Below are 10,032 nucleotides of genomic sequence, written 5' to 3'. Positions count from 1 at the left end.
GAAAGTTTCTCTATCAATCTTCACAAAATCATGAACTAAGGTATTCATAGTATTCATTCATGGACTCCTTTCGTACATGAAGCCCAAGAATCCCTTTTCTAAATTCAAGTTTATGGATTTTCTTATGAATTTCATGATTGGGCTACTCTTCTCCATGTGGATAATAAGAAATTGAATTCTACTCTATGTTGGGTGATAAATTCTATAGGGGTTAAATTATTATAGATATTGATTCATGAAAACCTATGACTAAACCACTGAATGATGAAATTAGAATTGAACCATGATGTTTAATTATTGTACGATGATGTTTACATGTACCATGCCTACAATATGTTTGATAAAATGCCTAGATGAAGGAAAAGTGTCTAACTAGCATGATACCATGAAATCCCCATGTATGTACAAGTTATTCCTATCACATGTCTTGATGAAATGCTTCTATAAATGTATTATGTATTATGATGTTAGTTATATGTTCAAGTAAGTTATGCTTGATCAGTTTCCTTCCATCGAGTCCTGGGGGTACTCGTACCCGAAACATTAGCTGTGTGCCTAGAGCCATGTCATGTTTTCACGATACTCTTAGTCAAGCTATGACTCCTTAGACTTTAGACAATTTAATGACTCAGGAAATCTCCATGATCTCATGAACTCAATCAGTTGTCAGATATCAGTAGTATTCCATCAGTCAACTGAATTCAGTAACTCAGTCAATGTTCAATTCAGTAAATCATGTTCAGTGTCTATTCAAATGGGAGTAGAAATTAGCACCAAGCGAACCCAAGGATGGAAACTCACCTGTTATGTAAGGGTATGATTCTTAGATGCAATCTTTGCATTACAGAACTATGTAGCCAGTGTAGTTTGAGACATCATAGCCTGCTATATGAAGGTAGATAAGGTGGCTTAGCCTACTATATGAGGATTCCCACTATTCTCATTAGAGTTACCTATTATATTAGGGTCACTCACATGTTGTCTTTACCAGTGGCACGATATTCACACTCTTCTAATCAGGGCATAGATTGGACCCCAATTAAGCTATAATGCATCATTTGGGGCATATCTGGTAGATGACTACCTCCTATAGTCTCAGTATCAGTCTCAGTAAAAGAACTCAGATAGTTCTTAAGAATTTAGTACTGTCAAATCTAGTCGACTCAGATACAAAATAGAACTCAGATAGTTTCATAAGATTCAGGACTGTCAGATACAGTCACTCATGTTATCATTTATATTCAGATTCATTAATCATGATATCACAATATTAGTGTCAGTTGTTATGTCTCATGCATGTATTCTCACGCTCATGATAGTTAGTCAACTATTATTATTGTTCTTGCATATGAACCCCATGTATTCAGTCTACCTTACATACATACTAGTATATTCAAAGTACTAACACATTTGCATTATTGTGTCTTATACCATAAATTCAGAGACACAAGCTCCAAAGCAATAGTAGATTCCAGATATCCACAGACAGGGTTAGAAGTGAGTCCTCATCTTTTGAGAACATGATCATTTCCCTATTATCTCATTAATCATTTTATTAGTTGGAGTTAGTTGGGGACATATCCCATCAACTCCTTTCTCAGACAGTTTAGTCAATTAGCGACTTTCTAGACTATTATGTTTTAGACTTCAGTATGTTCAGTTTTGTTTTGGGTATTCTATTACCCCACATAGATGTTATATCATTCAAATCATGTTCAGTATTGAACCTTATATCCTATCAGTTCATGTTTCCACATTATAAAGTATTTTATGCAATATACAGGTACAAATATCATTCATGGGTTAGCTTGTGGTCCTTCGGGGTCATGATCATCGTGTAGCATTCTAGGTACCAGATTTGGGGCATTAAACTTTAGAGGTAAGTGGGAGAAATACTTAGATTTAACAGAGTTCATATATAATAATAGATACCATTCGAGCATTGAGATTATATCTTTTGAGACTTTATATGGTAGATGATGTCGTTCTCTGATTGGTTGGTTAAGAGATTAGAACCTATGGTACTGACTTGCTTCAAGAAGTATCGGATAGAGTCAAAGTGATCAAGTTTAGTTGAGCGTAGCATAGAGTAGGTAGAAGGCTTATGAAGATAGTAGACTTCATGCCTTAAGATTTGGAGTTGGTGACAATGTATTCCATGTATTTCCCATAAAGGAGGTGATGAGGTTTCGGAGGAAAGGAAAGCTCAACCCAAAAGTTTTGAACCTTTTGAAATTCTTCACACAATTGGAGATATGTCTTATGAGTTAGCCTTCTCCTCAGATTTTGTTGTTCTTCATCTAGTATTCCATGTTTGTATGTTGTAGAGATACATTCCTGACCTATCCCATATGCTTAGATGGGACTAAGTTTAGTTGGATGAGCGGTTGACCTTTGTCAAGGAGCCTGTGCTAATATTAGCCGTTGATGTTAGGTAGTTATGCACAAGTGATATTCCATTAGTTAAGGATCGGTGAAGGCACTGCTAGTGAAGGAGGATACTTGGGAGATCAAAAGCGAGATGTGGACCAGTATCCCTACCCGTTCGAGGCTTCAGGTACATCCTAATCCTCTGCTTTCATGGTAGAAAGTTCTATTAGTAGTGGATATTGTAATGACCCACTAGGACATTTTCTACATTTCCACTGATTTTTGCCATTTAGAGCTTTCCTATAGCTTCCCCAAGTCACTTATGACTTGCTGGAATTGACTGTTCGGCTACTGGATAGTTCGTTTGGTTTTTATAGACAATTCCCTCTTTTGATATCTTGACTTGTTCAAATTAGCCACTAGGCAAAAATTAGTCGAAAGACATTGTATACCAATTCTAATAGTTCCAAAATCTCTAAAACATCAATTTTAGGCAAGGTTGACACTTTGTTCAGATCCTAAGGCTTCCAGACTCCTTTCGGGCTTTTGATAGAAAGTTAAGAAAATTGGCACATGGGTGTGGGATCTATTTTTTTGTCAAAATGACCTCAGATGGAAATTTTGACTTCACCATTGTGTTTGGAATGCTGAATTTGATGGGGTATCATAGTCTAATTGTGTATACGAATTTCAAATGAATCTAGAGGGGTTGGCGGAGACTTAGATAAAATCAATTTTCAGCTGGTGGTGGTGCATCGCTTAAGAGACCTATGTGTCCCATAAGCAAATGCCACTTAAGCGGTATGCCAGTTGCTTATGCAGCCTAGGTAAGCCCAGCGAGTATATCTTATATGATGTAGTTATCTCTTAAGCGATGCTCGCTTATGAGGCCAAAGGTGGCCTAAGAGAAAGTGTGCATAGATGACCAATGTCACGTAAGAAACACTAGGTCTCTTAAGTGATGACCACTTAAATGACCCAGTGTCCCCTTAGGTGAAACCTGGATACCTAGAAGCCTATAAAACCCCAACTTAGCCTGATTTTCCCATTTTTCACCCATTCTCAAGTGTTTATAACCATAAATAGTGTAGCAATTTGGGAGAATCATTAGTGGGTGATTTTGAAGTGTTTGTAGGCTCGATTAACACATTTCTTGTTTGAATTCTTGGTACGTTTCATCAAATTCCATGGATAATTTCTCATGATTTTCCCAAAATCCCTAAAATATTGGTCGGTTTATTACAAACCATTTGAGCTTGGAATTCACCCATTCTTGTGAGTAAATATTTCTTAATCATAGAGGGAATTTTTGATGATTTTAAAAGTTTGATTTCTTAAATGGGCCCCACATGGTGTTTTTATGTATTTTTGGACACGGAGCGTAATATTGAAATATGGTTATCATTGTTATCATATTTTTAAACTATATTAGGATTTTGATAGAGTGTGGCATCTTGTAGAAGCTTCTCGTAAGGGGAAATTGGTGGTTTAGTAGATTCTTCGGCATCCAGGTATGCTAGGTTTACCGTTATCATAGATTGAGCTAATTCGTAGTATTATTATGATGTTATGCTAGGTATGGGATGGAATTTAGATATTAGAGGTTACTCAATATTGCCTAAAAGGGCATTCTGAAGGCATTTATTTAATAAGCGTATAAGGGTTTTAAGATAACTAATTCTCAATCTTGACCTAAGTGGGGACAAAGAACCCACCTCTATATCTCAAAAATACATTTTTAGGCAAGTTTTACCCTAGAATAGGCTATGGTATCTAAATCCATTCTTAGATGTATAGCAAGCAATAATTATCCCTAAGGTAGAGATTCTTCTCAAGCACCTTCACTAATTCAAATGGGAAATAAAGCAACATCCGTTAGCATAAGCAATGAATTCCAATTCATCTAAGGCATAAGGAAATAAGACAAGTCTTTCAACTCTACGGTTTGATAATAGCCTAAATGGTCCAACTAACCAAAGTCTTGAATTTAATCAATCCAAAACCTAAAACCCATCCCATATATAACATAATAATATATGAATACCATGAGATATCTCATGGTGAAAAGGGATAAATCTATCCTCCCTCGGTGCGAAGAAAGCTCAACAAACCACTAAACTACAACTTTTCCCTTCCAAGAAGCCTCTTCAAGATGCCAAGTTATCAAAAACATATTCTACTTATCAATTTGAAAATAACGATACCTGTATTGCACCATTGTGCTTTGCGTCCAAAAATACACAAAACCCCCATATGGGTCCCACTAATGAAAATCTCATTTTTGAAACCAACCCAACATTCGTATAAGCTCAAGGAATCATTAACCTAAAAATAGATGAAAACGAAGACAAATTGGGGGGAAAATCCAGCCCTTAAAGTTTTGGGGTTTTGATCAAGAAATTAGAAAATTTTACCGAGGAAAGGGTCAATTCTTCCCTAAAATTCAAAGATAATCGCAAAAATAAATTTTAATCAAGCTCCCAAGTAACCCACAAGTCTTAATTTTAAGCTACCACATTAGTTAGGGTTTTTACTCTCAACAAAATAATGAAGAATGACCAAAATTTATGGAAAAAGGATTTGTTTATACCCAGTCCAGGTATTTGGGAGTTGCTATAGCGACCTCGAGGACTACAATCGTGTTATCCCCCTTTAGCTATGCGAGTTGTGATCCCGACCACCAGTGCATTAGGGAACCTAGGACTACATGAATGTGTCACGATCACAATAAACATTATCCTTATTGTGGTGCACCAAAAACCTGGTGCACCAAATTTTTTCCAAGTCCAGCCTCGATTGGGTGCTCCAGATTTGTTTAGAATCCTATGTATGCAAATGAACTATATAGCTATACTAAATTTCATATTTTGAATTTGATAGTACACTCAAAATTTCTATCTAAGGTTTTTTTACCAAATTTGGGTCTCACATCCATATTTTATTTTCTTAATGTTCTGACCAATAGGTCGAAATGATCTCGGGACTTCAGGACCCAAACCAAAGATCTACCTAGCCTAAAATAGAAATTCCAGAGTTGCTGGCACAGTTAAAATTTACATATGACATCGTTTAACTGAAGTTTTTACCCAATGGCCATTTGGAACTAGTGATGACTTCAAAATTGAAAACTGGCTATAAAAAGAAAACAAATTTTTTGGTATCCGAACTGTTAGTCCAAGCAATACATAAATGATTTGGGGCAACTATAGACAAGCTCTTATGACAATAATATGCAAAAATATGGAAAATGATTTGAAGGGTCTTTACAATATCCACTACTAAAAGAACTTTCATCCATGAAAGTTAAGGATTAGGATATACCTATCTCTCAAACAGGCGAGGATACTGGGTCTGCTTCTCGCTTTTTATATCCCAAGTGGCCTCGTCTACTAAGAGGTGCCTCCAATGAACCTTAACTACAGGAATATTTTAGTGCACAACTAGCTAACATCACTATCCAAAATGAATATCGGTTTCTTTATAAAGATCAAACACTCATGTAACTGGACTAAGTCCCATATAGCCACATGAGATAGATCAAGAATGTATCACTAAAAGATGGAGACATCAAAATTAGATGAATAGAGGAAAAATATAGAGGTAGAGCTAATTCATAATCCACCTCACCAACTGCAAAGAAAATCTAAAAAGGTCCAGCATATCTAAGAATGGGCTTTCTCTTCCTTCCAAACCTTATCACACCCTTCATAGGTGATACACGGAGAAATACATAATCACCAATTCCAAATCTAAAGGCACAAAACCTATGATATTCATAGGCCTTCTGCCAACTTTGAGAAACTCTGAACCTACCCTGAATCACTCTAACTCCATCTAATAACACATGAAGCAAATCAGTACCATGGGGCCTAACCTTGGAAGTCTCAAACCATATAACCAGAGAAAGGCATCTCCTACCACACAAATCCTAAAAATGAGCCATATAAATTCTTGAATGATAGCTATTATTATATGTAAACCCTTCCATGGCTAAGTGTTGCTTCCACTGGCCTCCAAAATACATAACACTAGCTTGGAATATATCCTCAAACACCTAAATAGTCTGCTTCAATTGAACATTTTGCTATGGATGAAAAGCTATACTATGATACACCTGAGTGACAAAATCCTCCTAATATTCTCTCCTACACCTCGAAGTGAACAAAGAACCATGCTCTAATATAATAGAAATAGGCACCCATGCAAACGGACTATCTCTTGAACCTAGACATAGGCTAACTTCTCCGCACTAAAGGACATCATAATAGGAATGAAATATGCTAACTTGGTCAAATATTCCTCAACAACCCTAATACCATCAGAACCACGGCTTCTCCTATTTTATATCGGGAATGAGACACCTCTGAGTTAAACCACCAGGTCGCGGATGCTCGGTCGTTACATGATGACAACATAGGCAACAATATACAAAGTTTGCCAGTGGTATCTAAGATCTCAATACATCTTCGTTGTGCTAGGATGAATGGAATATCTAGAGTTATGAGCCTCATGCAAATTCAAATGAATTAAGTCACCGATCCCCAAAATACAAATATGACCATCAAATCTCAAAACACCCTCAGAATCTATGATGTTCCTCTCGGACTGACCACTCAACCCCAGGTCATGAAGGAAATGAATTTTACTATCCTCAAACTGACAATCTTGGACCTGCTCAAATAATGAAGACCTTACTTTAACACTAAAAAAAATCCTCCAACGGTATAAAAAATTAAGGAAAACCATCAAGTTGGCTAAGTATTAAATGGCTCATGCCAACAACCTTTGAGAAATTGAAATACAAGCCACGCTACCCATACTCACTATCTTCAGGTTTAAGGCATCCACTAATACATTGGCCTTTCCCGGATCATACAAGATGGAAATATAATAATCATTAAGCAAATCCATCTATCTATTTTGTTGATGAGTTGAGAATTTAACACTCATTTGCACTTAACATTCAAGCACACTACTATGATTTCCATGTCTAAGTGAGACATATTTGTGATTAAATATACTAATTCCCATATTTGTAGGTGTACAATAGATGAGAAGAAAAGAAGTAAATTTGACCTAAGAAGGATAAAAAAAGGAATTAAAGTTCAAGAGCTGGAGCAGCTAAAATAGGATCAAGATCTATCCCTCAGTTATTGCGATCATAGGCTGACGCCTGCGATCGCGGCGAGTCAAGCTAGTCGACCTACTGCAATACTCACTATCACGATGGACTAACTATAATAGCAGTAAGTCCGATCGTAATCAATCTTCCGCAATCATGTGAGAGCAAAAAATGGCCTAAGGGCAGAGGTTTCATATTGACCAGCCGACACCAAATCCCATTTAAGGCTAGAAACCCATTCATTCTAGGGGGATTCTATCATTCTACAAACCTACTTCTCCATATTAGCGTAGATTAGGGTTTTTAATTTCTTGAAGCTTCGAGCCTAATTTGTAATAATTTTAGCTAAGAAGATATTACAGTGACTCTCAAGGGAAGAATTGGAGATTTGTGGAGATTTAAAGTTTGATTTGCATTCTTCTTATCCTTTATGAATCTAATTGATAATGTTCATGGTTTAATTGTGTTTATTGGTTTTATGATTTTCTAGTTCTTCCTTGTGGGATTATGTTTGAAGAGGGTGCAAGTGTGTAGGTTGTGATGTATTTGTGTAGATTTTAGTTTGTTAATTTTAGTTCTATTATTGCTTGATTAAATAGGTTGGGATTTGTGATTGAAAGCCCTAAACACCCCAAATGGGTTTGATGGGTGAATATCCCAAGCTCTTGAAAGCTCACTACCATCCTTGAATAGGGTTTTTGGGGTAACTTTATGAACGCATATCATCATTGAAAGAGGGATGTGGGAACCAAAGCAATAGTAAACAATTTATGGGCATGTCTTGCCAACTTTTCACCATGTTAGACATAAGGGTGAGTAGAAGGTAGACTATGCCATAGGTATCATCCTAGAATTAGGGATACCTATTTGAGTTATTGGGTGGCTTTAATTGACATACTCATTAGGTACTCGAAAGGGTTAATGAGTGACATCTTTATGCCTTTATTGAAAAAATAGCCTCGAAGACTTTCAACTTAGCCTACCATATCATCAACAACTAAAATTTGCATCGAATTACTACATACCCATGCATATCTTGCACCTACGATAGGATAGTCCTAAGATCCACTCCTAATTATTTTCACTCAAATAATTCTTAGTCTTGAATTAGGTCTTTAGAAGCACAAAACTTGTTTCATGATTAACACCTATTTCAAACCTCCAAACCATTTTGTTCCATAGGTTTTAATCTAGTTAGTATCTCTCATTCCGAAACTACTTAATTGCCCCTCACAGTGTTCCCCTTGGATTGAACTCAACTCCTAGTTGGGTAAATATATTGACAACGATCGTCTTGCACTTAAATTAACATGTAAGTTTAGCGCTATCAGTTGTCTGGCATTAATCTCCCTTTGGGTCATAAGATGCAGAAGACTGTGATGATCCGTGAAAATCTCACAATGCACACCATAGATATAATGTCTCCAAATCTTAAATATGAAAAATATTGTTGACAACTCCAAATCATGTGTGGGTAGTTGTACTCGTGCACCTTAAACTGTCTAGAAGCATAAGCAATAACACGACCCTGCCTTATCAATAAACAACCCATATCGACAGTAGAAGCAACACAAAACATAGTGAATCCCTCACCCTTAACAAGAAGAGCCAAAACAGGAGCTAAAGTCAGAAAGTCCTTAAGCCTTTCAAAGCTCGACTCACATTCCTCAAACCATTAGAAAGGAACCTCCTTTTGAGTCAATCTGGACAAAAGGTCTGAATAGAGTCAAAGAATATCCTTGAGGCTTATCGCAATGTGGAGACATGAAAAAGAGTCAAGGAATGATTTTTCGAAGAATGTGTTGTAGCCTACCAGAGATAGGTCACAGATGTCTCCGTATTGATCCATAGGACTCTATTAAATATGTAGCTCTCATACTGATACACTGGTGAACCTAGGCTCTGATGGAAGTTTTGGATGACCAAAATTCTCAGGTCATGAGGGCGCCTACTATAACCCACAAGTAGGCAAGCCAAACCCATAGTCCAAAATATCTAGTAATAGACTACCCAACTAGATAATGGAAAGAATGTGGAATAGATGTAATAAAAGATCAAATACACAATATAGTCCCTAAAACCTTGTGGTATCAGTATAAGAGCCTCAAAGATAACACCGATACAAAAGAGGTGCTAAATGAATATACAGATACAACCATATCTTAATTTAATATAGAGACTAGTGTAATACATAGGATGAAGGTAAGTAATACTCCAAATGTTGGGAGCTCAATCTAAATCTCTGAACCATGGCTTATACTCATGACACACATATCAATAGTGATAACTTGTGTTATGATCTGTAGGCTGTAGAAGTATAGTATGAGTACTAAGCATGTGGTAATGAGTAGGCAATTGCCGACTGAGTTCCAAAGATAATGCAATTATACAACATATAAACAAAAGAGAAACTACACCCGAGTGTCAAACAATCATATAATAAAGATAATGAGATAGTAAGGGCTAGTATTCTACTCATAGCCAATAAACTAGCATGCTAAGAAAATATCAGAAATGAACTATCATATTCCAACCATATC

Source organism: Capsicum annuum, chromosome 12 (genome assembly GCF_002878395.1).
Source record: "Capsicum annuum cultivar UCD-10X-F1 chromosome 12, UCD10Xv1.1, whole genome shotgun sequence".
Lineage (NCBI taxonomy): Eukaryota > Viridiplantae > Streptophyta > Magnoliopsida > Solanales > Solanaceae > Capsicum > Capsicum annuum.
The sequence above is the reverse complement of the archived record's forward strand: the minus strand, read 5'-3'. Positions refer to the sequence as shown.